This window comes from Ornithodoros turicata, chromosome 3 (assembly GCF_037126465.1).
Source record: "Ornithodoros turicata isolate Travis chromosome 3, ASM3712646v1, whole genome shotgun sequence".
In the NCBI taxonomy this organism is placed as follows: Eukaryota; Metazoa; Arthropoda; class Arachnida; order Ixodida; family Argasidae; genus Ornithodoros; species Ornithodoros turicata.
Window position 1 is genome coordinate 11,104,616 of NC_088203.1, and position 27,916 is coordinate 11,132,531.

At 46.3% G+C, this 27,916-nt stretch overlaps 1 long non-coding RNA gene across 2 annotated transcripts in view; it reads right to left on the bottom strand.

The window, feature by feature from the left end:
* Positions 1-464: 464 nt before the first annotated feature.
* LOC135388069 (uncharacterized) overlaps positions 465-27,916 on the bottom strand; it is a 277,500-nt gene continuing 250,048 nt past the window's right edge. For both annotated transcript variants that reach the window (XR_010421282.1, XR_010421281.1), the window contains exons 3-4: positions 8,769-8,975; positions 465-1,928 (exon numbers count right to left, since the gene is read on the bottom strand). This is a non-coding gene — a long non-coding RNA (uncharacterized LOC135388069). The remainder of the gene's footprint in view (positions 1,929-8,768; positions 8,976-27,916) is intronic.

A 27,916-nucleotide genomic window follows, 5' to 3' on the forward strand; every position in this document is an offset into this window, starting at 1 on the left:
ACGGCCCTCGAATGATGACTATTAGCTCAGCAGGAACTCGGGCCCTTTGATGACTGCACTGCGAGAAATAGCGAGCGTTCTTGTATTTTGAGCATGTTCTTGATTGTTCGTGTTTACTCGTTCCGTACGCAGTAGGGTAGAGTGTTGCCTGTGACGATGAAACGCCCTAATCATGATGCCGAGCAAAGTAGCTGTTGTTCCTTGTGTTGTACCAACACATCATCTGTCCTTAGTTTCTTGCGAAACCATGGAACCATGTGTGAAACGGAATGCATCTCTTCTCTTCTTCTTTTTAAGTGTTGGGAGAGGTCAGCCAAAATTTATCTTGCTACTCTTCAAAAAAAAAAAAAAAAAGAGAGAAATGCATCCCGTACTTTCTTCTGCGGCGTCCCCTGTGTATTCTGCGATGAAGCGCGTGTACAAATTACAAGCTCAAAATACGCTGTACAAAATCTAAGGCGTAATCACGAACACAACACACATTTATATATCTCAATCAGTCAGTCAATCAATCAACACAGAGACAGCAAGTCACAAAGTGCTAAATGTTGAACGAGTCATCAGGAGTCATAAAGAGTCCTAATGAACCAAGTTTTTGTTTACACAACTTCATGCACATACTTGATACTGTTCTTATCTCTTCCTGATAAGCGAATGAGCTACTTTTCCCATGCGAAACGTACAGAAACTCCAGGTGCATGGGAGTGGCTATTAGGCGTCTTATCAGAACGGCACTTAATTTCGCCAGGCTGTGCAGGGAAAGGAAAAAAAAACAAAAAAAACTGATAGTGCCAACGCCGTAGATACAGAAAACTCACACGGAGAGGGAGAGAGAGATTATAAACGAGTCTGTAAACTGAAATATGTACCAAAACGTTTTAAGATATACCACCAGGTAGAACCTGGCTTTGGGATGACATACACAAGTCATCTCCTCTCAGTTCTTCGCAGAGCGTCGAACAGAACCGGAACCGAAACCGAAAACCGGAATTAACCGTAATTTTTAGCTGGAACTGAACCGGAACTGAACCGAAATTACTACCGCCAGCTTGGGGCCGAACCGGAACCGAACCGATCTAAAAACTTCGGTTACCGGATCGGTTCGGGTTGGTGATGTGGTGGAGGGTAATGTGAGGATTCGAGCGCTCTGCCTGCTGAGATCGGCAGCACGTTGCTCGGGGAAGGAATGAAAGGCGGTCCTGTTGGTCGCAAAACAGAAATAAATGCATAAAGACGTAACTAAGAGATCTTCTATCATTTTTAGTGGCTACCTATAACTTTGGAGCAGGTTAGAACCTCGAACCGGTTCCGAACCGGTTTACATCCTAAGAAACGGTTAATCGAACCGATAGATGTGAACTCCGGAACCGAACCTTTATGGCCGAACCCGAACCCGGAACAAACCGAAAACCGTTTCGGTTCGACGCTCTGGTTCTTCGTATACTTTCCGTACAAATTCTTTTTGAACGCTTCTAGAAAGTGGACGGCGGTGCCCTTACGTTCGCTTTGGAAAACAGTGGGAAACCCGCTCCGGATTGGTGGACAGGTATCACGTGATTTTGAGGTAGTACGTTACGCATTTGAGGCAAGTTACTAATTATTGTTGGACCTGTTTTGAAGAGTAGCAACCCTTGAAAACGTCGGCGGTTTGAGCGGTTGTAACCAGTAAGAACATATTTGCGCATTCCTGTCGGCCTTTCTCTCTCTTTGCGTGTCGTCTACTCGAGTCACTAAATAGTGAGCAGAGTAGTGACACTGAACCACACCGGCGAGCGAGCCCGCCATCTTGTGTCCGGGGCGGCTGCGTCGCCTAGCAACTGGACGCCAATCTCTCTCTTCTCCGCCGGAGAACAGCGCGCAGTCGAGCCAGCTCGCACCCCAGGAAACCGGGTTTTGGATGGAGGGGACTCAACATGGACGGCACGTTCCTGAAAGGAGAAACCACGTGACACAATTGGCCCAATCGCGGACACCGAACGGCGGCTCTGGCGAGGAAAAGGAATGCGATACCCTGCCTGCGATTACCCAAGGTCCCTTGACGGGAGCTAGACCAGTGGCTGCCCATGCGGCTTATGGTGGCTCATCTCCACACCTACGGTCATCGAACGCACGGTCGTCTAAGCGATCAGTCTTTCCTGTAGGTGGCAGGAGCGAGCAAGTTCTTCTTCTTCATCCCCGGAGCAGTGGCCGTCATCGGCGAGCAAGTTGCCAATTGTCGGCCGAAGAGAGCTTCTTTGGGTCAGCCACTGTTCCAAGGCTTGCCACTCCTCTGCTACGCAACGCTCGCGTTAGCTTCGGGGGTGATTGAATCCAATTCCCTCCATCGTAACGTCGTCTTTCAATGAAACTTGAACCGCGGGTTCAAGTATCTTCGCGAGAACTCGTCTGTTTGATAGGAGTCCGGTGGAATGGTTGAGTGCCATCGTTCCTTTTCAACATGGCGATGCCGTAACGACCAGTTTATAAAACGATTTCTCTTTCTTCTTCGCGAGATAGCGAAACATCAAAGCTGAAGTGCTCCTCGAAAACAGCCCAAAAAAGGACGACGCTGTAACTTGAGTCGTAAGAATAAACGAATCGATCAGGGAGACAGCTCTCCCTTTTTCGATCTGTTGCCCGCGACACACAAAACTCTCCAAGCCGTAAGGAGAGCACAAGGAGGTGGAAAACAGGATTCTTTATTGGATTCTGCCACGACACGTGTCTTCGAGATAAGCCTCGCATGCTCTTCCTTTCTACTCTCCCGTGATTTCTGGGGAATTACTCCGGAACCATCCGTTGGAGAAAGGTTGGCAACGGGATCTGACAGGGAGTCACAATCCCATTTACTTACATCACGGCTGTTTGGAAGCTAAGAAGAGCGGATTGGCGGGCGCGCACACAGAATGAAAATAACATTCCGTACTTCACAATGCAATGAGACATAGCGATTTTTGTTTGCTTTCTCTGTAACGGAGCTTTCTATTCTGGACGCAACCGTCACGCGCATTCTTCTTATTTTTCAAGATTGGGTAAGAAAGATTGGTTGAGAGTGGCACTCATGAACGGGGCCGCACGTTCGAGTAAGTGCATCGAGAAAAAGGTATCTTCAAGATCGTATATGCGGTCATTTCTACGAAGATCAGCTATCCTATATGCTATAGGTGCTCAGTATACTGCCCAAGGACGACGGTGTCATGGTACAAGTTGCTTGGGCACGCCGCGAGGACGATTGTGCAAGTTAAGCAAACAATAGCTGGGAGATACTACGGAAATATAGAACTGGAAGCGGAATTTTTGCCTACCCAGTAAATGTGGCATACGGCGCAAACGAAGGCTATGCAAGAGAGCTTTAGAGTGGGGCTTCACATTGATTGATTGATTGATTGCTGTAGTCGGCCACGCTTAGGCTGGCAGGCAACGTCACGACTATCGCATGGGGGCGATCGTGCGTCCTGGGCCGACTTCACAGAGAACCGTGCCGATGTTTCTCTAAGAGCGCCCGAGGAAAACCAGGGAAAGCACCCTGACAGCACCCCTGGCGCCCGTATACGAACACGTGAGGCCCACAGCGGCCCCATCGCGGGTACCCATACGGCGACAACAACAATAAATGATGACGATGAGAGGTACGACGATGAGAGAGACGATGAGAGACGATTCCAAAAACTGTCCATTAATGCACAAGCCAATGACTCGGCGTCCCTTAGTGGTGCTGTCGCCCGACGTAAAATCCTAAGTCATTGCTAGTAGTACATTGTTCTGCTTGTAATATTATCTACCTCAGCCTGCACACGAGTGTCGTGTTTATCGACCTCGTTTGGACAACGGAGTTATCACCTCTCTTGACTCGGCCAAATTACCATATTTCCTAGAAGGTTGCGTTAGACGGTGGGGTAATCGTCCACTATTTTCAGTGCTTGGGCAATCTCAGATAAATGTGAGTCTTCGCACATTATCACGTATTGCTCTAACCCGACTGATAAGACCGATGTATTGCACATTGCTGTGATGGCGTGTGTCGAAATCGGTGAGTCGCTGCCTGTGCAATCAAGGCGTGTTTTGTGCATGAACGTACAACCTTTACGAAGGTTGTTTGGTAAAATCTTGCTCCTTTTTTTTTCTTTTTGTTTTCTGCATCTCGTGCTACGTTACAGGTAGTTCGTGTAAAACCCGAAAAAGCGAAACGAAAGGTAAAAACAGCGAGGGGGATATTAGAGTTTATTAAGTGAAAAAGGAAAAGTCAGCCAGACAAAGGACGGCTTGCTATTCAAAAAAAAAAAAAAAAAAAAAAAGCGATGGGTATGACAGTTGAGAAAGCGGATATAGAGCGTCATGTGTCCTTTTGTCGCTAATTATTGACATAACCTTAAAATTAAAATTCAATCAATGAATCATCAAATGCGAACATTAAACATGAAAAACACCCCAAACAGATACTCGCAACAACCGACGAATCAGAAAAATGGAGCCAATGCTCGAAAACCAACAGAAAAAAAAAAAAAAATGAAAGCACGCATTAAACGAACGAAAAAACCGCGCGATCAAAAAAGAAACTCTCTCGAATTCTCCTGGTTTTCGGACCCTAAATTTTGAGCGGAGATCTCTTCATGGGACCCCGGAAAACCGTTATCTACACACCTCGCGGGTCACCTTGTTGTGTTTCCTACTGGTCCTATTTTTACTGTTCCCTGTTCTTGGAACTGGCTGAATCACACTCCATGAGCAGGAGATCAAGAACACCTCCACCCTCGCACTGTCCCCTGCACGAAGATACGTTTGACGTCAACGATGACCACAGCGATAACCGACCAGGATGACGGCAGGGCTTGATAAGCGAGGAAGCCACTTATGTCTCTAGGACAAGCGGCTATAAATCGTGTGGACGAGGATTGAAATGCCTAACCGTACCCCCACTTAACTTATGCTCCAAGAACTGCACGTGCTATACAGAGAGCTTCATTCACGGAAGCAAAGATCGCGGCAGTGTCGAACGAGGTAGCACTGGGAAATTTTTCTTCCCCTCGACGTCTTTATAGTTCCACCTATATTCGGTTTCCGGTTCTCTTTGAACTTCCGGTGTCTCACGGGGTCAAGCCTCTCCTCTCTCGAAATATACGGGGAGTGGCTCCACTGAGCGACGCCTGATTGCCGTGTCTTCGTATAAGCGCCAATACGTCAAACCGCTTTATATCAAACCTCCACAGCGTATCGCATCGGTGTCTCTGCGCTGCTGAGAAAACCGGAGTGTGATATAAAAAGGCGCATTTCGCAAGTTTACGTTCGTAAATTTTACGTTAAACACCGAGGCTCTGAAGTCGAGTGTTCGCACAGAAACGTTGACAGCGTGTTACGAATCAACACAGCGATGTCACAATAACCGTCTAACCCGACCGAAAATAGAAAGTGCGTGTTAACAAAGGTGTTACATTAACAGCAGTAAGCACGACCAAGATACAATGCACGATGTTCACAAAAAAAAAGAAAACAGTAAGAAAAATCTCCCCTTCTGCCGGAAACCTATACACGAGTTCGACCCCGCGCCTGTATAATAAAAAGCCGATTTTTTTCGTACAACTTTTATCATTGGTTAACACTATATATAGCTGTGGATGCACTCGGATGACCTGATGGTATAAAAGGTAACAAACGGGAATCGAGCGACCGAAAAAAAAAAACGCAAAGGTAGCCAAATGCTGACGTTGCAATCTGGGTGTGACACGTCGACCCCTCAGCTCGATTTTTTTGTTGTCAGTTATAGGGATGCTTTGTGTCACACCCGGTTGTATTGATATTCGGTCTTTCTTGTTTGTCGCTGTATCCGGTGTGGATGCGCGTGGGGTCAAAGGATCGATCCCGACCCCACTTTCACTAAACGGGGCTGAAGCACCGCCAGGCTGCTGTGACGTCACGTCTTGCCCTTGTCCCATTTTCTGTGCGTTGTCCTTCTACAAGATGAGGCGAATTTTGGCACTAGCAAGTTTTAGTACATCGGAGGAACTCTACGAAAACGATACGGCAAGGGAAGTTATCAAATCGAAGCTGAGCAATGTGACGTCACCCGCTTCAAAGAAGCAGGGCGATTGGCTTTTAATGTTTCCGGAACTGTTATCGTGAACGCCTTCTGATGTACTAAACTACTGTGCGTCGGTTTTTTAAATTCTGTGCTAGCGCCGCGAAGCAACCGCGGCTATGAGCGGCGTACAGACGTGGACAGATGGAGAGAGGACAGTAGGAAGGAGTGAGGGACAGGGGTTTTTAGTGCATCCTTCGCCTATCGTCTCTGCGTATACGTAAGGAATAGTGTAGTGCTTCTGCGCAATGCGCGAAGGTCTCTATGTTTTGCGCATGCGCATGACCATTGCTATCGCTTACACACGTAAGGGCGATAGCGTGGTATGCACAAAAATTCTCTATTGTATTGGGAGCTTAAGCATGCGTGTATCATTACGGCACCGTTATTAGTGAGTTTTAGTATAACGTCCCCGTTATTAGTGAGTTTTAGTATAACGTCCCCGTCGCATTTGCTTACGTAAGGGATAGCGTGTTGATTCTGCGCAATGCGCAAAGCTCTGCTTGTGTCTTGCGCGTGCGCAGAACCATCAACGCTACCCCTTTTGTACGCAAAGGCGATAGCGTACGATATATGTACCAAAAAGCTCTATTATTCGGAGCTTCTGGTATTGTTTAACGATGTCAGAGTGTTTTTAGCAAACCGTTGATGACGTGGTTTGCGTGGAACCGTATGAGCTGGAACCAATCAGTGTGTAGTAATTGCAAAGCCATTACAACAAGAATTAGGCAGGGTTCACGTTGGCAGAGCGTTTAATGACCATCTCTCCGGGAACAGCTAAAGAACAGCTGCTGATCAGCTGTGGGCCAGCTGACAAAAGCCTCGCTTCGTCATAGCTCGGTCGCCGTCGTCTACATCACAGTGGATAAGATTCTGAGCCATGCACGACTGCAATTTGTCCCGATAGGCAAGATAACATTACCAACGGTACGCTTCCTAATCTGAATGATGAATGAATAACTGAAATGAATGAATGAAATAAAATGAACTAAATCTAAAATGAAGGAATAATGTGATGGTAAAGTTTTTGTTGCGAGGAGTTTGTGAGTGGAACCTATTGCTTCTTAATATATAATAAGCATTCGTCTTTTTTCTTTGTTTAGAAATCGAGTGAGGCATGTATTAACTCGTAGCCCAGTTTAATTTGTCTGGTTTGATTAGTTGTTATCTCTTTAATTCGATTTCCTGGTTTTGTTTTCGTTTGTTTGTTTTGTCTTATTGTATTGTACTGTGTAGCTTTACCTAACTCCTGACTAGTGCTCATTGACATTTAGGTGCTTTTCAGGAAGGAAGCTTTAACCGGGGTTTTCCCTCTGGTTCTTTCAGTTCTAGGTTAATTGTATGTATTATATGAATGAATGAAAATAAAATGGTTGACTGACTGAATGATTGATTGCAAGGGGATGCGTTGAAAGTGAAACAAAGTCTTTCATCAAATCTTGACAGAAGAAATAAGTTGAATACGCTTAGATTGTCTTGATGTACGGGTAGAACAACGCTTCATGTAATCTTCTATCCCTTACAGCGGGAAAGAGAAAAATTTCTTGCTGCCGATGATGATGCTACAGAATTATAACGCGATATGTCGCGCACGCTACTATATCTGTATTTTCATTATTGGCAGTATAGCGGGGCTGAGCTTTCAACCTCTATCCTCCATCCGTCCGCCCTTCCTTTGTGTTTTGCGTTCTTTTTCTTTCCTTCTTTTTTTCTTTTTGCTATAGTCGTGACGACGCCCACTTCAGTGTGGCCAACGACGGCGAGCCCATCCTGCCATTACCCCCCCCCCCCCCCCTCACACCTCGGCGGATAGAGGGGTCCTATTGGTGTCGTACACTAAAATTTAGCGCTTACATAACACGTCCAATGCTTTGCTATGCAAACACTGAAGGCGAATGAAACACCTTTCAGGTAAGCAACCTTCGACCAATGTTCGATCCAGTTCCATATACCTGGGTCCCTAAGCTACGCAGAACAGTGATCATTGCGGAATGATACCAGTCTGTCTCCCGATTTCCTCAGCACGAGGGGGAAATACCGTTTTTAGAGGCGTGGCAGAATTGGCAGGTGTGACGTCATACTCACCATCAGGAAGTGACGTCACACTATGACGTCACTGTCGTTGACTCATGAACTCTATTTCAACCAACTCAGGGTAAAGAGGTGCTGACGCGTTTTGGAGTAGCCAGTTCTGACCGGGTCGGGACTAACCTCTCCATATTTTTCTTTCCTTTTCCAATCCAATCCAATCCAGGTGCTGATACCAGAAATCGAACCTGGGTCTGATCAGAAGACCAGAGTTGTTTCAGTTCGTTGATTCCTGGGTGTTTGAGGCTTACGTGTCTGTGTCGTCCCTAGCTGTGGTCAATCTCTACCAATTCTCGTTCTTTACGTGAACTCTCCTCCACCATCTACCTAGTGGCTCCGGCTTCTCGTCAAGTCGACCTCGTCACCTCGCACAACAAGCCTTTTTCTCTCTCTCTCTCTCTCTCTCTTTTTAAGTTTCGAAAAGTTAACAATGTACCGGCAGTTAGTGACACGGTAGACAACCGTTTCTGCGACAGGAACTCCGAGACAGGAGACCGCATTTGTTAGCGGACAGCTCTATACTGCGCATATCATCGGACAAAAACGGCCCGGTAATAAGGCACGGCAGCCTCCCGTCGTTTCCATTTCCCGTGCATGCTGACAATGATTGTCCCGTAATTATACGTACTTAATGTGCGCAGATGAAATGATGCATGTACGTTTCCAGACTGCGATATTTCCATGGTTGAAGAGATTGGAAGAAGGTGTCTAAAATTAGTCCCTTCTTTCCGGCTGCCTGGTAAACTTCCTCGGCGAGTTCCGGTGCGTTCCCTTCCGGCTTTCACGGAAGAATGCTCTTCCTCCGCCCGTCCGTTCTTGTACTAGAAGAATCGCACTGCGAACACAATTTAAACTTTCATCAGTCGATTATTTTTATCCGGGAGACACGGAAGAGGCCGCTGCGAGTACACAACGAAAGACATATATAATCTTTCAGGATTCATCTAATCATTCTTTCACCGTTTGTTAGTCACCTTTTTTTTGTCATCTTTGTCTTTAATCTACCTCATCCTTCTTTCATCATCTGTTACTTTTTCGTTTCTTCCTACTTCTTTTTCGTTCTTTCTTATTTATTAATTTTCTTTCTTTATTTATTTCTTATTCCTTCCTGTTTATTTCTTTCTCTCTTTAATTCTAATCTTTTCTTTTTATTTATTTATTATTTTTTCTTATTTCTGGAATAGCAAGCCGACGTCCCGTTTGGCTGACCTTTCCCCGTTTTTTTTTTTTCCTTTCCGTCTAATAAACATATCCCCCCCCCCTTCAGGATTCTCATGAACGTCCATAAGAGGACACTTTGTTGGCGTTTCTTCTTGTTTTCAGGTCTTTATTCCGAACACAAGAAGAACAAGGTGCTGCAGAGTTGGATTTAGGAGCGGGGTTAATATGTTTTACTTAATTTCCATTCGGTCGTACGTTAATGACCCACAGACGGGGAAGGGGGGGCAATAAGAGATGGATATACATATTCGAACCAACACATACGCAAATGGGGTCATACACAAACAAATGTTTGCATAATGTAAACAAATACGGACAAACTAAAGCAATATACACGGTAGTGTCACAGGTGGTGGTGGTGCTGGCAACGTCACGACTGACGCCCTGGGGGAATGTGCGTCCTGTGCCGACTTCTAAGGGAACCATGCCGACATATGTCATGGCTAGTGTCACAGAAAGGCGTAAGCCCCGCGCCTTCCCCAAATCAATGCAGTGGTTGGGCTCCAGCGTGTTATGCTTCCTAACTTAATTGTACGTACAGCGCAATCGTTCTGCAATGAACATGGTAAGGGATAGACTTCCTTTTTTGTCGGGAACCCTGATCCCTATAACGCTTTGACTGGTTGGATTCCTTGACTCGCCTGTCACGTGACCGGTTGGATCGCTTGACTCGATGGATCTCTTGACTCGTTGGATCTCTTGACCGGAAGCGTGGGAGCAAGGGTGCAAAATAGCCGCGTATATTTTTGATAGTGAACCCGAAGCGTCAAGCCCTCCGACGATAAATCGTGAAAACCAGCAAATCACAAAAATACTGCAGATACTCAAGACTCCGCCCACAGACTTTTGCACCACCGCAGCATCCGCAACAATATAATACATGTCGCATATGACAATACCATCCGGCCAGAGAATCCTACCCATTACCTCGCGATGAAAAAATGTGAGCATATTACGGATGACGAGCTATACAACGCAGACAATAAAGACGGCTCAAATGTTGCTTATTTGCATTGGCCTCCTTCTACCTATACCCACCCGTTGCCTTTATTGTCAGCAGAGATGCCTTCCAACATAACTGTTCTTTGCGAGAAACTCGGCGAACAAAGGACACCCTTCCTTGGAGCGGGGAGACGGGGGGTGTACCCCAGGTGTGCGCTCACCTTTCGTAAGGAAGCGGTTACCAGACGACAACACCGCAGATGGCATAGCAGGACAGAGAGGCAGACGCCGTTGACAAAGACTGGCATCTGCCGCAGCGGCGTTCTTTTGTAAGGAAGGGACCGTTATATCAGGACACTTCTCTCAAGCCGATCCCCAAGAATACGGACACGAAAACAAGAATAAGCTCCCGTTTGATAGGTGGAAGTGCGGGTGTCATTATGTATACCTGTAAATCATTCCGGTACAACGTCGAGAAAGACTACTTATGCCTTCCTTTGTTGCCCTGTTGCTATACGGTGCGTCGTTTATGGGGTTGAGTCTGAATCACGTGACGCGACCTGACAAAGTGACACAGAAGGGAGGTTTACAGTTTCTGTTTTTATTCCCGTATCTAAACTAATCTAGACAAGAATACCACTTGAAGTAACATCATATGGTGGTTCGTATTCGTATTGCGTATCTCTGGTAAAACATCTTGAATAGTTGCCCGCATTCAGAGAGCCTTTAAAAAACAGTGAGGAAAGTTACCTTCTGGTTCTTCGTGCTGCATACTGGTACAGCCGATGAGTAATTAAAAGCACCTGAGATCACAAGGCTGTAGGTGTAATCGAAAGGCTGCAGCATTTTTGTAGATTCTTCTTTTTGTGTTTTACCGTTGAGAGACTACAAATGCGATAATTATTTGAAGTTTTTTTTATGTTTTTATGTAAGTATATTCCAGCCTACAAGAACATGTTTTTTTTTTGTTTTTTTGTTTTTTTTCAGTGGTTAACGTAGTGGGATGTCGACGCTTTCTGCATCTGCAGCACAGCCACAACATTCAAACTTAAAGACTATATTGCAAGCTTTTATAGAACCATTATTCCTAAAACATTTTTGTAATTTTAAGGGCTTGCAACGTTTCTGTCCCCCCCCCCCCCCCCCTGAGCTCTCACTTTTAATTATGTATTTTACATCACATTGTTGCTTGTCTTGAAGGGCTTCGACTGGTTGAGAAGAAGGGAACCTTTCAAGGGGGCCTTCACACTGCATTTATTTGTTTTCGACCATGTCAACGTATTTTTATTCGCGACGTATTAATTTTCGCGAATCAGGCATTCAGTCATTTGCGCGAGTATTCGCGAGTGTATTTAATTTCGCGATTCCAGGGCTGTTTTCCTTTCGCGGGATAAACGTCAAGCTGTGTTCGCGAGTACAATTTTTCTCAATTTTTTAGCGGTCGCGAAATTCGCGAAAATTAATACATCGCGAATAAAAATACGTTCACAGATGAACGCTCCTTATGGGTACCATCACGTGTCAAAAAGTGTGTGTGTGTGAGAGAGAGAGGGGAGTGGGGTGGGGGTGGGGGGTGGGGGGTCTGCGGTCAAAGCGCTCGATGCAAAGATGCGAGGTGCATGGGCCTATGCGTTCCCACCACCATTATTTGATAAACATGTGTCATACAGCCAGACTATTGAAGAGGGCATCAACTCTGAAGGCTTGTCTCCTTCGAGTACAATGCACGCTATGGACAAAACCCATATTGTTCTCCTGCTTTGCGTTTGCGCGCATGTGATTCATGGCCATATCAACCGCAAGGACTCCAGTAAAGTAAAGGTGTCCTCCGCGTACTGCAACAAAGACGAACGCAGTGCATCGTGGCATTATTCTTCCTCCACTCACTTACTGCGACCCATGAGCACGGTGGGGTCCTTATCGTCTGTTCGTGCTATATACAATGGACGTTCGAGGAACGTGACGTGCGCTCGACTTTCCAGTGTAAAGCGAGTCCAAATGGAGCGAGCGTGTATTCTTGGGAGTCTCTTTCCTTCCAGACTGAGGTCCGCGTTGCGTAACGGGTTACGTAACGTATGTCCTTTTCTTCCGAAAGACGTGGAAGGAACTCCGACGCTCGGAACCGGAGAAACGCGAGGAAGGAAAGTCTCGGTTTCGGCGGAAAAAGTAAACGCTTATCTCGTGGCAGAAGGCGCAAAAAAAACGGAACCAGAACATGTACGTGTTTCAAGATCTGCGCCATAGAAGATAATCAGACATATAAACCCGGAGCGATCATCATTAGCCACTTCATGCGCTGTCGTCTTTGCCTTCGTGAGAAATGATATCAAGAGAATTGTGTATGAATGAACCCTCGTTGGCTTTGCATAGATGAAGAAAGTGGTCAGTCTAATTCATCGCGTCATCTTTAGAGACACGTCAAACGCTGCATTTATAGACGCTGCATCAAATGCGAATTCGTCACAATCTGTCACTATTGTACGCGGTGACCTCTTTCCCTCTCCTGTCATTCGAGTTTGTTTCGTGGTTCGCCCCGTGGCTCGACATTTGCATGTCCCTCAAACGCTTCTTATGCCTCAAAAGACATCTCCTTTCTCTGAAGACACCATTAAAAGCAATAGGTGCCCTCGTTAGCGTCGTGGATTTCATATTCAACTCAACCGCACGAGTACAAGAAGCTTCTTGTACTCGTGCGTACAGAATGGGCTAGCCCATTCTGCATCAAGTCCCATTGAAGCACACGTCCATATCCTCTCCTCCGTGTTGTCTGGCACAGATGTAGCGTATGTAAGAGATATTGTTCTGGTCCTATGAACAAGCCTGATCAAGAACTAAGGCAAGCCCTCTAGGACAGACAAGTACGACGACTGACGCCCACAAGCGACATACCATGCAGGGCTGAGCTGGACTTCCACAGGAACCTTCATATTTGGGGATCCTGTCCTTGAATTTTGTTGAATTGTACTTAATAGCCATCTGCGTATGAAGTAACAGCTCGAATTCAATTTGAGAAAAGAGCGTCGCTGCTAATAAATACTGTAAGAGCTGTGCAATCATCGTTGATTCTATATGTAGCCTTGAGTTTGATAAGAGCTCTACATATTCTCTTCCGCGGTGCAAAACAGCTCCACCTGACGTTAGTCGTTGGGTCATGGCCACATGGTGCCTGTTTGCTCAGGTAATGTACAGCATACCTGTAGTGCATCCTTGGTGTTCCACAACGAGTTGCAGTACTACTGTCATATGGTTATGGCTATGTATAGCAAGTACAGAATGGAGAAGTTGGCCTCATATACAACCGCGCATCCAACTACTCCAAATCACTTCTGTATGGAAGTACAAATAAGTACGTATTATATCTGTTTGGGTGTGAGTGAGGGGGAGATATGTCTGTTAATATGTGGCAGGGGCCGCGACGTCCACAACAAATTTCATAGGAGCTCAGAACGCTCGTTGCCTTAGCTTAACCGCCCCAGCAAACAGCCTGGAGTCTAATGGACGAGGGCCTAGTCGTTCCAGGGCAGCACGATGATCACGGCGACAGCAACCGTATCGAGGGCAGCAAAGCAAGATGGGCGTTCTCTCTTTTCTCGTTCGCCGAATGTATTGCAATAGACCTCTCCCTGTTTGTAAACAAATGACGTCATAGTGTTCGACAGCGCCACCAATTTGGTAGAGTCGAACTACGCTCGAAGCTAGGGACGAACGAGGTAGCGCCCGAAAGCCACGGTCTTAAGGGGATTACGATGGTCCCTGAAAGGGACGCGACCTTCGGTCCTACTTTTCTTTCAATAGGGGGCAGCGTGCCCATTCGTGGAACCCAGCCCTCACCTTCCGATTTGTTTCCGTTTCAGTCTGTCTACCAACAGCATGATGACGTTTCTCGGGTAGAGATCTATGGACCTTTTTCGCACTCGCGTCGTATCCTAGCTGCTGTCCAGTGAAACACGATCGGCGCTATATTGACGCCATCTATTGAATACGTAGGGAACTTCCTTCGGCGCCGTCAGGGTCACGGAGCATGCGCAGAAACGTTGTGAAAAAGGTCCATTGAGCGAATCCAACTTTCCAATCTTCTATTGTATGTATCAAAGATTCAGTTGCAGGCGACCCCACTGTCCCCCACTCCTTTCAGCTGTCCTCTCTCCATCTGTCCACATCTGTACGCCGCTCATAGCCACAGATGCTTCGCGGCGCTAACACGGAAGCAAAAAAAAAGAAAAAGTCGCGGGCGAACAACACCTGCCGTCGCACCGTACATACTAGTTATGCAGTGAAGTGCACTCCTTAACAGGGACGCTGTAAAAAAAGATGAAGCTCGGGAACCTCGATCGTTTGCATCCACAGCACGTTACACACATTTTGCAACGCGAGCGCAGTTCCATCACCGCCGCAACGCAAGCGAACATTCAGGTCGCACGCGAGCACCAGGAGCCACCCATCTGTCACCGCTGCTAGTCACAGAAGAGCAACATGCACCCCTTTTTCCTCGTCGTTCTCATTATCGAACCGACGCTGATCATTTGTTCGAAAACGCGTCTCGCTCATCCGTATCATCTACAGCAGGCGAACCCCCCCCCCCCTTCTCATTTGGAACACAACGGTTGATAGATAGCCGAGCCGTGTACGGTCCCTGTGGGAACAGACAGGATATCCTGTGACGTGGTATAAGAGACCGGACACTTGCGCATTCACATAATGATCAGGATGCTGCGTGGCCCAGTGACTATACGCTCTGGCGATCATTCTTATTTTCCCAGACCAGCAGTCTGACAACAATGGACATCCCTTCGGTGAATTCCGCTAACTGCCAGGAGACGGGGGAGGCTCTCATTGTTCATCTAAGTCGGCTGTGAGCACGTCTACCCATCTGAGAAGGAAGCCAGTAATAACAGTTATTCGCGACTAGTTATGTCGCGCGCTGTGCTTTTACCTTCGTGTCATTTACTGCTCTAGGGAATGGACATACGATTTTATTTCATTTCCTTACCTTACAGGACTGGCGTCATTAAAAAAATACGACACATCGGCCGTAGACGCGCAGCGAACATACCCTGACGCCAGACGAGGGCGGGAGCCTTGAGCGTCGAGCTGTAGGAAAAGATCTCGAACTATCGTGAATATCGTGCGCTTTGGCACTGCTTTGATGCTGAATCTACTTACATCGCGCACTGGATCAGCCAGGGTGCAGTCTGAGCACCGCTCCCCTCAGAAACATAAAAAATATTCGATTTTGACCGGAATTTTTGCGAAGGACCCAAAGCTCTCCCGAAGTCAGCAAAACGAAAAGGAGAAGAAGAAGAAAAAAAAAGAAGACCGAAGACGAAAGTTCTCTCACCCGACCATATGAAAATATGCATGCATTTTTATACTAAATATGCCATAACCTTGCAAAACACGCATTTATATGCACCATAGAACCCTCCTAATCGGCCCCGAATCAAGACCAATCGCTTATTTATTTATTTTTCGTCGTCCTGCTACGAAACTATATTGGGAAAAAGAAACGTGCATTTGCATGAAAATCCGCGCTCCACTGATTAGATTAGATCAGTCACGAAAAACGGGAGCTCATCTTTTATTTACATGATTATTTACGAAATTTATATTCATGGTTTTGTACTGTTGACTTGACTACCATATTATTTATACACGTTATTCAGACATGTATTGTCATCAAGCAGGGTAACTATCTGTGGAGGTAATTCCTTTTACACGGATGGAAACTCAATCTTACATACCGCGGATAACAACACTCTCACGTTATCACGGACGTTTTCCTCGGAACACTCCTTGGCCCCGTGCAGCGACCTATAGCCAGTGGAGTGTCACAAAGGCGGTGCTCCGGTTTCTGTGTGATACGGCCCTCCTGGGATTCCTGAGAGCCGGCTTCTTTTTATTTTTTTTTTAGGGAATAGCAAGCCAGCATGCTGTCTGGCTGACTTTTCCCCTTTTATCTTTCCTTTTCCTTTTTTTTCCTTTTACACCAACAAGTTTCCCCCTCCCCCATGTTATGCAGATGCAAACGAAGAATAAGACGTGTATTGCCACCGCCGTCATTTTAGATTCGTGTCAAAGCCAATATTAATGTGCTGGGTGCCTTGCTAAATCTGTGCGTATCGTCATCAAGCAGGAGAACTACCTATATGGAGGTAGTCCCCTTTGCACAGACACTAACTCCATAATTTCACTCCGATACATCAAACGCCTTCCTCCGAGCGCCAATCCTACGTAGCACAACACCTTTGCCCAATATTGGACCGATATTGGCAATACAGGCCCAATATTGGTCCAACAATGGGCCGACATTGCCTATATTGGTCCAATAGTGGGTCGACATTTCCTATATTGGTCCAATAATGGGCCGACATGGCCGTTATTGGTTCAATAATGAGCCGACATTTCCTATATTGGTTCAATAATGGGTCGACATAGCCTATATTGGTCCAATAACGGGCCGACACTGTCTATATTGGTTCAATAATGGGCCGACATTGCCTATATATTGGTTCAATATGATGTTGTGTTGCTCGCGATTCGATCATTGATTTTCTCCACATTTAATTTTGATGGCGCGGATGTTGAGCGGAATAACACGCGCTCGTTAGCTCGTGAACCGGTGTGGGTAGTGGACACCCTATATGGCGTGGCATGAGGAGCGGGACCAACATCGATTCGCGGACCACGTGACGACCACTATAACCGCTTCAGGCATCACTTCTGCTGCCCCTTCTGCTCGCCGATTAATTTGTAGCCGCAAAGCCCGCTTTCATTTCACTCCAGGGCAGCACTTAAGAGGCGACGGGACGCCTAATCAGAGGATGACAACAAAGGATCCATTGGAACGAGAATCATCCTACGTCGCAGATATAGCCTAATGGATAAGATTGGCAGCGCTTATTGTGATTTTTTTTTCTTCTGCTTTGCGAGGCCTATTGAATGACGCTCTGAGAATTGGGACGCAGGATCGGGCCATCTGTGGATGTGAATACGTGCTTCATCATGGTACGGCGGGTGTCGACGACAACCCTCAGGAAGCATCAACGGGTGGAAGAAAGGGACAATGGTGTATATACAAGCAGATGTACAGCTGGCGGCGGCTAATAACACGAACTGATGGGATCGACAGAAGTATTAATGGAAAAAAGAAGTGTACGAGGTCTATTTGTGTCCATGTCAACAGGTATATGGTGGACCTCGCCGGTCTCAATGTTATGTAAAGTTTTCTTTTCTTTCTGTTTGTGTTTCTCGGCTGCAGGGATGGAAAAACAGGAACAGACAATAAATTCAATTGAGCGTTTTTCGGTGTCCGTGAGCAACCTAGAGGACCGTTTGAGCAATGGTGCACCACACCAATTGAGCAAAAAAAAGAAGAAAAGGCAAAGAGAACAAAACAAAACAAGAAACAGCTTTATGTATGGTGACTAACTGCATGTGACTGCAAATAATACCTAAATTGAAGCACGGTTCCTTATTGGTCCAGCTTTGATAAAGACTACAAATATAAATATATCCCAAAAAGTATTATAGCCACGCTCTGAAACTGCGAGCAGTGCCATATTCCTGCGACAACGGACATCTACAGTGTGGCTTCTGACTACCCTGGACCCCTACAACCCAAAACGCCCTCCAGCACCTGCGTTAATGAAAAGGTGCAAGTGTGCATGACGAAAAGGCACACTTCGCTGTCTCATAATGTGACCCTCAGTTCAATTCCGGGCAGCCACCTTAATGAAGGTCGTTTCGCCCGTAACATCCCCAACTATCCGCTCCCTGGCCATTCCACCCCGCATAATTCTCTTCCCTATTGCAAATCTCGCACCGATAAAATCCCCTCGTGACGACTTGCACGCGGCAGGAGTTGTCGGGATCCAATGGTGAAACGGAAATCAATTTGAGTCGGGCCAGGGGGAATGTCGAACAAAGGAAGAGGGACACGCGCAGCACGCGCTCCAAGCACGCGCACGCTCCTCTTTTTCCCACGCTCTCCCTAATACAGCAGATGGTGTCCGGGAACCACATCCTGCTGCTGGCTCGCGTTCTCACTTCCCTTTCGTGGGGATATACGACACGCTTCGCGGACTCACTGGCGGCTGGAGTTTATTGCTGCTTTCTTTGTCCGCTCCTGGAACGTGCTCTCTGCTGCGTGTGTGTGTGTGTTGTTCCAAAATTGACTTTGAGAGCGAGATCACGGAAAGAACAGCTTGGCCGCGGTGCCCTTTACCGGGAAGGCGTTAGGGAACCAGGTGTAGGAGATTCGTGTGCGCTTGCAAGGTGTTGGGCGAGAGATTAACTTTTTCATTTTTTTGTTGTTGTTCGAAGAAACATTCCACCTTTTGAGGTTCAGTACAAGGAGAGTGTTTTTATTTGTATTATTATTATTTTTTTTGTAACGTTTGGTGCAAAACGAAACTGGTGAATTCGATCAGTGTGCCCATCTCGGATACACTGTCATCATCACGTTGTTCTTAATCGGTAGTTTCCAAACAACTTCTGTCCATTCCGTCTGCCTTGTAGATGACACCGGTGAGCAATGTAGATGCACCTGTATAATGACAATAGCTACTTATTTTCTCGTGAGTAGTCGTGGCTCATGTCATATTACATTGTCAACTCTGGTCCAGTCTTTACTCGTTCCAAAACCCACGAGGAATGCCGGAAATGTGCCCGCCCACATTTCAAGATCGATTAGTTCTACGGCTTCTTGAACATATTCATGTTCATTAGCCTCGACCTCTTTAGCTGACGTAGGTTGACAGAGCCGTGTTTTTCAACCTGCCATATATTTCTTGCGAGTCCGTGGTACAGAAATAATAATGCGTTTCGTGATCGAAAGGAAGTTTCGCGCCTTTATTTTCGTAATGCCGCTGAATGTCTCCGAAGCTCGATTTAACCAGCCTCCATATTTTTCTTTTTTTATACCTACCTACCTACCTACGTACCTACCTACCAGCCTCGGCGGCGCTCTGACAGCGATACGTTTTTACTTCCCCGAAGAACAAGGGCCGAAAATATATAACCACACGTCAACCGTCGCGAGCAAGTAGTTGACCTCACAAAAGATTCGCAACTCAGGGCACGACTTCGTGCTCGCAAGGCGGGGGAACAGCCTGGTGTGTACGTACAAAAATAAATAAATAAATAAATAAATAAATAAAAATAGAACACCGCTGTTAGTGACCTCTTGACACGACTCGAATCTGGCTCCACATCGAAGGCGTGGAGAAGAATCACTGCCCATAAACAACGGTGGTTACGCATTTCAAAATTTGCCCACACGCCGGTCGCGTTCATCGACGCCCACCCTATTCTTCAGTATAGTGGAATATGTGCTAAAGATAGCAGTGTCGTATGTGCAGAGGTGGCGCGCAGCCTGGCATCGGGAAGTCCAGCGATGAAGGAACTGTGACAATGCAGGCAGGGATTGAGGCGATTCATTTCATTTCTTTTTCTTTTCTTTTTTTCTTACTAAATTTGCACGTAAGGTGAGTCAGACTAAGTTTGGTTTGATTCGGTGTAAGGAGAAATAAAATGAAGAATGCGGCGGCTATTTCGCTGGCGGCTAATGCGGAGGCTATATTTCTTCTCCGACGCACGTTAATGCGTTTTTTTTTTTTCAGCTATTTACTACCGCTATTTACTGCGCTACTATTTAATGCGCCAGAAATCCCCGGCGCATGAGCGCGTACGCTGGTCAAGTGTGGCAGTTTCAGCCAGATTAGTCCAAAATAGAAAAGTATTCTGCGCCGAACTATTGAATTTACCTAAATGTATTGAAGGTAGTATTTACTGATTGATTCGAGCGATGCTGACAAACGAGCCACGATTGTTCCCTCCCAAACCCACAACTTAAACAAAAAAAAAAAAAAAATGAAGGAAAGAAACAGAGAAGTCCAGAGTTGTGCTTTTCGAAATGTCAGTCTTCCTGCTGCAGCGTGGTCTTTTCGACATACATCCCTCTTATTCGAGAAAATTACCCTGTCATGTGTCGAAACCAGGACCCGGGCAGATCTGACGTGTACGAAACCTCAGCGAACGTGCCTCAATTGAAAAGAATGGTTCTCAAAGCGAACAACGATACTCCCTGCATGCCGCTGCGAAGCCTGCAAGTTTCCTATAGCAACGAGCGAAGCCCTCATAACCCGATAGTGCAGCCCTGTATTCCTCGTGGAAGAAAACGAGCCTTAATGCCACGGACAATGAGAGGCCTTTGTTCTCCGCTCCACAATACCGTGTGTGCTGTCTTGTTTTCGTAACTTATACTGACGGACAGGACCGCTCTTGTTATCGGACACCGGTCCAAGGGGAGGCAAAAAAAAATATCTTCATTGTTCTCGACTTCGACTCCAGGCGGAATGGGATAACAGGTGCTTTATGGGCTGTCATAAAGGCACCCAAAGTCAACCAACGGTGCTGATGAAACAACAATCGGGCCCCCCGGCAACAACAGCTCACACCGCCAATGTCGAAGTCCGTGCAGTCAAAGTGTTTGTGCGGAAAAAAACACGATATCGAACGATTGTACCCTGGACGAGGTCTTCGTATTTCCTGTTGATGCTCCTTCAAATGCGAGTTTCGACATACACTCCTCAGTGTGTCTTTCACGTATAATGAGTGAGACTATACTGCTCCCCAGCGGTGGAACTCCCGGGTCATTATCATCATCATCTATTTGTTGTTGTTAGTTTCGATCGCGGAAAACGGGCAGGTATATATGAAATGGAATTCGAAAAAAAGAAAGGCATGGAGACGAAGGCTCCATGAACATGGATCATGGATGCGGACTACTACATAGCGGATAATTAGCTCCGCATTGCACGCTAATGAAAGACAATGAAGAAGAAAGCATGAAGGGAAAAGAAAGAAGTGCAGAGAGACGTATGTGACCTCAGCACGCAAATATCGACACGCCTGATGCTTTTCGTTAAAGAAACGGGAATGTTCGATATATATAATTGTTTCAGCAAGCTTTGCCTCACGACCAGGGGACATGGGGTCCTCTTCTTTGTTATCATTAAACATATCCCCCCACCCCCGCCCCAGGGGATGGGGAGATATATGAAAAAGGTTATGCAGAGAGGACTGGCAAAAATAAATAAATAATCTAATTAAAATAAATAAAAACGAAAAAAAACAGAAAAATAAAAGACGTGCTGACTCTGCATTCGTGGGTTTGGTTGCTACCAAGTAGCTGCGGCCGTGGTGTCTGTCTTCGAGCCTCCCAGAAGGTATGGTACGGCGCAGTCTCACACACGCCGCCTTATGCTAAGTACAGTACGTGGCGTGTGCTGAGATTTCGTCATTTGTTTAACAAACTCGTAGGTTGTGAAATCAATGTATATAACGAATCCACAATAAAATCAATCTAATAGTCCTCGAATGCTATAGTGCCGTAGCCCGTGCTTTCAATCCTCGAAACTCCCGCGCTACCAGACGACATCCTCCAATTCTGTGACGGGTAAAATGTCGAAAACAAAAAAAGAAAGGTGAAATTTTCACGAAGCATTACGTTACCGCGCCGAGCCCATCAATGCTATACTCTTTCTCCTTTTTTTGTTTTAGTTTCATCCGTCCGCAACCAAAAGAGAGGCTCACTATTGCATAACATCCCCCTCCCCGGCATTTCGGAACGCCAAACTTATTCACTAACTAAACAGCAAATCGCACCGGAAGATCTTTCGAAAACGGGGTCGTCATGTTGCACCACCTGCCCCTTCGGCAGCGATTATGCGCTACGAGCTACATACAAAGAAGAAAACACTAGGCAGTCGCACGGAGAAGAATAAAACACGGTTATCCGGGTCTTGTTTTCCTACGGCCGTGTTTTTCCGCCGCAAATAATAACGGAGTTTAATCTGGCCTGACCCTGCCAAACGATTGTACCTGCATGAAGTCGCGCAGACAATGGTCGGTGGCGGATCAAAAAGCCGCCGTAGCGGTGCGCCCTCTGTTTATCAGTCGTTGCGGCGGAGATGCTTGACCCGTTTCGGATTGAAAAAGACTGCCACAGTGCGGCAGAAAAGAATGACGAACCGGTGCGGTGTCAACGTCATCATCATAATTGGGGTCAAGATGCGCCGGTGTCATACCAAATCAAGTGTTTAAAAGGAGACTCCGGGACAATCCGAAACTATTATAAAGGATGTGCAAACAAGTTCGACACATTCTTCCGAAATGATAAATAAAGTTGGTTCGGCAGTCAGGGGCTCGTTAGTTGCCAAAAGGGCTGGGCCACGGGCTGGGAAGCTCAAAACGAAACCGAAACTTTAGAAGGTTCCCTCTCCTACCTCCTGTACAATGCGTCACGTCACTGGTAGTATCGTGTGGGCCACAGGCTGTGTTTCGGGCACGCGCGTTATAACTACTTCATGCCACATGGATCGCCAGTCATCTGCTTCCTGAATTTCGTCAGCGGTAAAATCAAAACCTACAGGAAGCCGTACACGAGGAATACCGATAAGGTGAAGCCCAGTGTTGCTGGACTGTTTTTCTGTGGGGGAGCGCTTAATGACTTGAAGGAAAATATTCCTTTTCTAATTATCTGTGCCACTTGGGGATGAGAAAGTGTCGCTGAAATATCATACGGTACAGATTGCTGATGTCGCACTCTTACCTCAACACGTTTTTGGTGCGGAGTCTTCCTCTAACCCGGTGTATTTTTCTTTTGTTTCCTTCTATTTCACAATATCTCTTCTAGAGTTTTCCAAATGGAGCCTTGACATCAATATTTCTCGGCTCGCGAAGCAGCCCCTCAATGATTTAGTGTTTACTTCGACAACCTTTTACGGACATCATTCCAAACAGAAATAAATGCTTCGTTCTTCTCGATTTATTTCAAGTTTTAACTTTTTGATCTTGAGTGCTCTGTGAGCTTTTCCCTGCCTCACTCCAAACAGAAAGATGTTTGAAGTTGATGACATGCCGGTTTGACTTTTATTCGGACGATGTTTGCGCTCCTGGCAAACGAGGTATTTTTAAACGTCAATATCGGCGCTTCTTGTATTTGCATTTCCACTTTTCTTTTCTGTGTGTTCGTGTACGAAGCAGTCGTGAAGGAAGGTAAGCACGAAAACTCTGAACAAAATGACGGCAACCCTGAGAATTGAGTCATGGCTAAGCTCTCTGAAGGAAGGAGGAGAGATAGCAGCTGGGAGTGGCAGTGCGTATCGGGACTTCGTGCACCTGTCCGAATGCACTAACCGTCGCGATGACTTCGGAAGAAAATACAGAGTATATATTATGAAACTCTAGAGAAGCTTCTCTGACGGAAGCATCTCTACAGACATGCAAACGTGTTTTCTCTCTCTTTCTCCTTTCGACCCTTCGTAACTTCATCGCTATATCCGAGCTTGAACGAATAGTTCGGTGATAATGAAAGTCGCGCATGGGCAATGCAACAGCAAGACGGTATCTGCTAGTTCCGCGGAGGCCAATGCCTTCAAAGTGGCGTCACTCTGTTGAGAGACCTACATATAGAGGACCTGCGTCCCTACGTCATCGAATACGTTTCGCCACCGCGCAAAGCATGCTGGTAGCCACTATCAGCTTTATCAGCCTATCAGCGGACGCGTTTTTTCCGCTCCTTGCCCACCACATCAAGATATAACCGGTCTTCTCGTGACGTCACATGTTTGTAAACAGAGGTCACTGTTTACAAACATGTGACGTCGGGAGAAGACTGGTTCCAGGTTATATCTTGCTGTGGTGGGCAAGGAGCGGAAACAACGCGTCCGCTGATAGGCTGATAAAGCTGATAGGGCCTACCAGTGTGCTTTGCGCGGCTGGCGAAACGTAATCGATGACGTAGGGACGCAGGTCGTCCATATTGCCCGTCCTAAGGGCTCCTTACTCCCGAGGAGCCAAATGACCCCGTGCTGCTTGCACTTTCCAGGCATAATTAACCCTTTCTCGTGCTGCTTTCTTCCAAATACACATTAAATTATGTTTTACGTTTACACATTAATTTGTTAGTTTGTAAGGAAGAACGATGAGAAATTACATTACTTTGTTTTTGTTTAAACATAGAAGAAGAACGTTAATTTATGTTCTTGTTTTATGACTAAATTATGCTTTATGTTCGTGTTTAAATTATGTATATATTTTACGCTTAATTAAAATATGCTAATAAACATTAAAGTTGCATTTTATGCGGACATTTCAAAGATTTGTGCGTCATATCTCCCCCACCAACATCTTCGTGATATTTAGAAACAGCAAGAAATCCATTCCCCCTCTTCACCCCCCCCCTACCCCACCCACCGGCCAATTTTCAAACCACGCATAAATTACCGCAATACATGATTTCCGTTTACCACACAGTCATATATAGCTATCTCTCGACGTAAAGCTACGAGTTATAAATTCTTTGCGAGATCCTTTGTCGGGGGGAGAGGTCCTTCTTGAGACAAGAAACCTCGGAGCCAACTGATTGGCTATATAATAATACTCTCGATACACCGCTCCGGCTTTCGTTCTACTTCTGTATGCCTTTCCGTTGTGTCAGTTTGTGAAAAGCGCGGGGTCACCGATCCCGGCACCCTGTATCTCGCCCTCGTTGTGATCAACGCAATTGTGGAGCGTGCAACAACCCTCCCTAGCTGCCGCCAGCAGCATGGCACTGCAGAATACGGGTCGCTCAGCATTCGCGATATCAGGCCACTCCGTTGGACTTCCCGCACGTGCAGCTCCCGTTACGCCATTACACGGCAAAAAGACAACAACACAAAGAGACCACGCAACTGCCATCGTTGACTAGCAAGCGCTAGTATAACGAAAGGCACGATTGCAAGCTGATTGTGAACGTCATTACGTATGCGGTTATAATAGCGTAGCCCATACAGACCGTGTGTGGGAAAGCTATAACTAGAACACGTTATGTCGAGATAGTAAGAACGGCCTCTTAACCCTCTTCAACCATCGCTGATGTCGATGATGATGAGCTCTCAATGCTGCTCGGCAGATAGGAAGTGTTTTGAAAGTGATTCGCGAGTGGGAGCGTGGCGACATAAATGGAAAGGATGAGGAAGTTGATTATTAAGTTTCTATCTCTTTTCTTTTTCTGTTTTTGTTTTTACAACTTATTGCGCCGTTTTGATATGTCAGGCTGAATTTTGAACATCGCAGAGGATTATGAGGCGCGATAGTATACGCAGCAAACTTTATTACACCTTGTAGTGTGCACGAGGAATGTTTTTTTTTCTACGCTCTTTTTTTGTTATTCCACAGCAACAACTGACAGACGTGTAACAACAGTATTGAAAAAGGAGATGCAGTTTCCTGTAGAATATGCCTTTTGAAATGGCGTTTTCTGAAGGGGGGGGGTATGTTGATTATCTTTTTAAAAAGGAGGAAAAGGTTAGCTTGCGCTACGGCGGCTTGCTATTCCCAGCAAAGAAGGGAAAATCCCCATTGCAATGTTGCTTTTTGTTGGATACACAAATTAGAAGTGTGTCTTGCAATTCGCCCTTTCATATATGGCGTGAAACTTACACCACAAGCGTGTGTACCATATAGGCAAGACATTTACGCTCGAAATGTGCAAAACAATACGCTGTTGTTCCATTCGTCGCACAGTGTCTTGCTTTCTGTACTCGTGTGCTACGACTTGTATGTCAAACACAGTGCAGTGTACTTTACCGGAAATCCTAGAGATCGAGGTTCAAGCGCCGGTACGAGTTCGTGAACCCTTTTTGGTCATTTGCTATACTCCACGTTGAAAAGTTCAAAGCGCTGACACTGTAGTCACGACATGCACGGCGAAGGGCTTCAGGGTGACCTTACATCACGATTTTTGTTTATTCCCTTCAGGACTAACGCACGTAAACAACACGCACTGAATACAGCGCCATCAGAAAAAAAAAAAAAAAACGTGAGGGACCGCAAGGGAAGGGGTGCAGTTAGCAACGGAATTTCCCCCAAATGCACCATCGTAATGCGTCGCAAGGCATCAAAGCGTCCCCTCTTTTCTTGTGGCTTACCTTTTTTTTTTTAATTTTATGTATACTTCATTTTCAGCGGCACAGAAAAAGTCAGCGAGGTTTAAGAACTCCCAAATGCGCTGTATACGTCACGCTGGACGAGCGCAATGCATTTTTAAAGCCCTTTGGCGTGCGCTGCTCCGTCGAAGCGACGTGAATCTCTGTACGTACGCGAACATCACCAGTCACGGGCACCTTGGGAGGGGACACGTAAGGCCATTAGGGAAGCCAGCGTGCTGTGTATATACTCGGTGAATTGCGTTTGGAATTCCGCTTGCCGCCACTCACCAAGTTGCCCTTGCCATCTCATGTCTCTTTGTTATGGAAGAGAAATTGTTATGAACAGTGATTTCCCCAGAAATTCACTACTGGGGGGGGGGGGGTGCCGAGCTTTCAAGGGGGGGGGGGGGTCATGATTGGTGAAGGTTCCACTTACGGAATTTTTCTTAGACACGGAAAGAATCGTGGCACAACGGTGACATCTCTGCACAGCTTTCCCGGTTTATTTGTACATGTCATTACTTTAGAACACAGTACATTAGAATAGAGATTCATTGTGAACGGCATTTCAACATTAAGATGCATAATCACACGACCGACAAAGTTCAGAGACTACCATCTTGTCAACGAACACCTAGCAATCAACGGTGAAAACGTTAGAATACCTCGCTTTGTTGAGTTGGGCGCAAATGGCTGTTGATGATCCACATTGAGTTTGCGTGCCCGCACGCATTTTTGCTCGTACATACGCGCAATATATGCATTGCACAGTCACTTTTAAATGATTCTGGACAAATACATCGTACGATCATCTGCATGACTGTGGTCCTACAGCCCAAGTTTGACAGCACAGTATGTAATTCGCTGCGCCGGACTCACTGCCAGAACGTGTTGGTGGCCGAGCTGGGTGGGGTCACCTGAGAAATTTCAGGGGGGGGGGGGGGGTGTTGCAAAAACGCAGGGAGGGTGTACACCTCCCCTGAGGGGGGTGTAGGGAAATCCCTGGTTATGAAATGTTGAGTGTAGCATGGAACTACGACTCAAATACAACGTTCTGACACGTTTATTCATATTGTCACGATAGGACATAGGTGATATTGTTTACTCGTATTTGTTCTCAACGCCGTCGCTGGTAGTTCAATGAGTATATATGAGCCGCCGCCGGACAAACTCGCGCTCTAGGGAAACCTGCGAAATTCTTTGTCCAATCCAAGGAAAAAATACGAATGTAGGTTGGCAACACTGGGTTGGCCAGTCATCAAGTATTTCTCGTGTCAAGAGGTCCACTGACGTACAACCCGTGCAAATGTAATGTTATCTGCACCCTCCAATATCTGTATACTGTTGCTTCCTCCACTGTCCTCGATGGACCATTTAGTGACGCGTACGCTGAGTGGTCCAAAGGACGTAGGTTCGAATCCTATCCACGACGCTAGCAAGTTGGTGGTACAATTTACGTCCTCCGCGATGGAGGTCAGGTTCGGAGCTCAGGTTTCGGCGCAGGATTAAATCCTTATAGGTGGGCAAAATTAATCCGCAGACAGATCTCTGGGACGTCGCTCATGACGCCTAGATGCCTTGCAACGTAAAGCCATTTGTTCAGCCTCGTTCAAGTTCTGTTTTCTCTCGTTTCCCT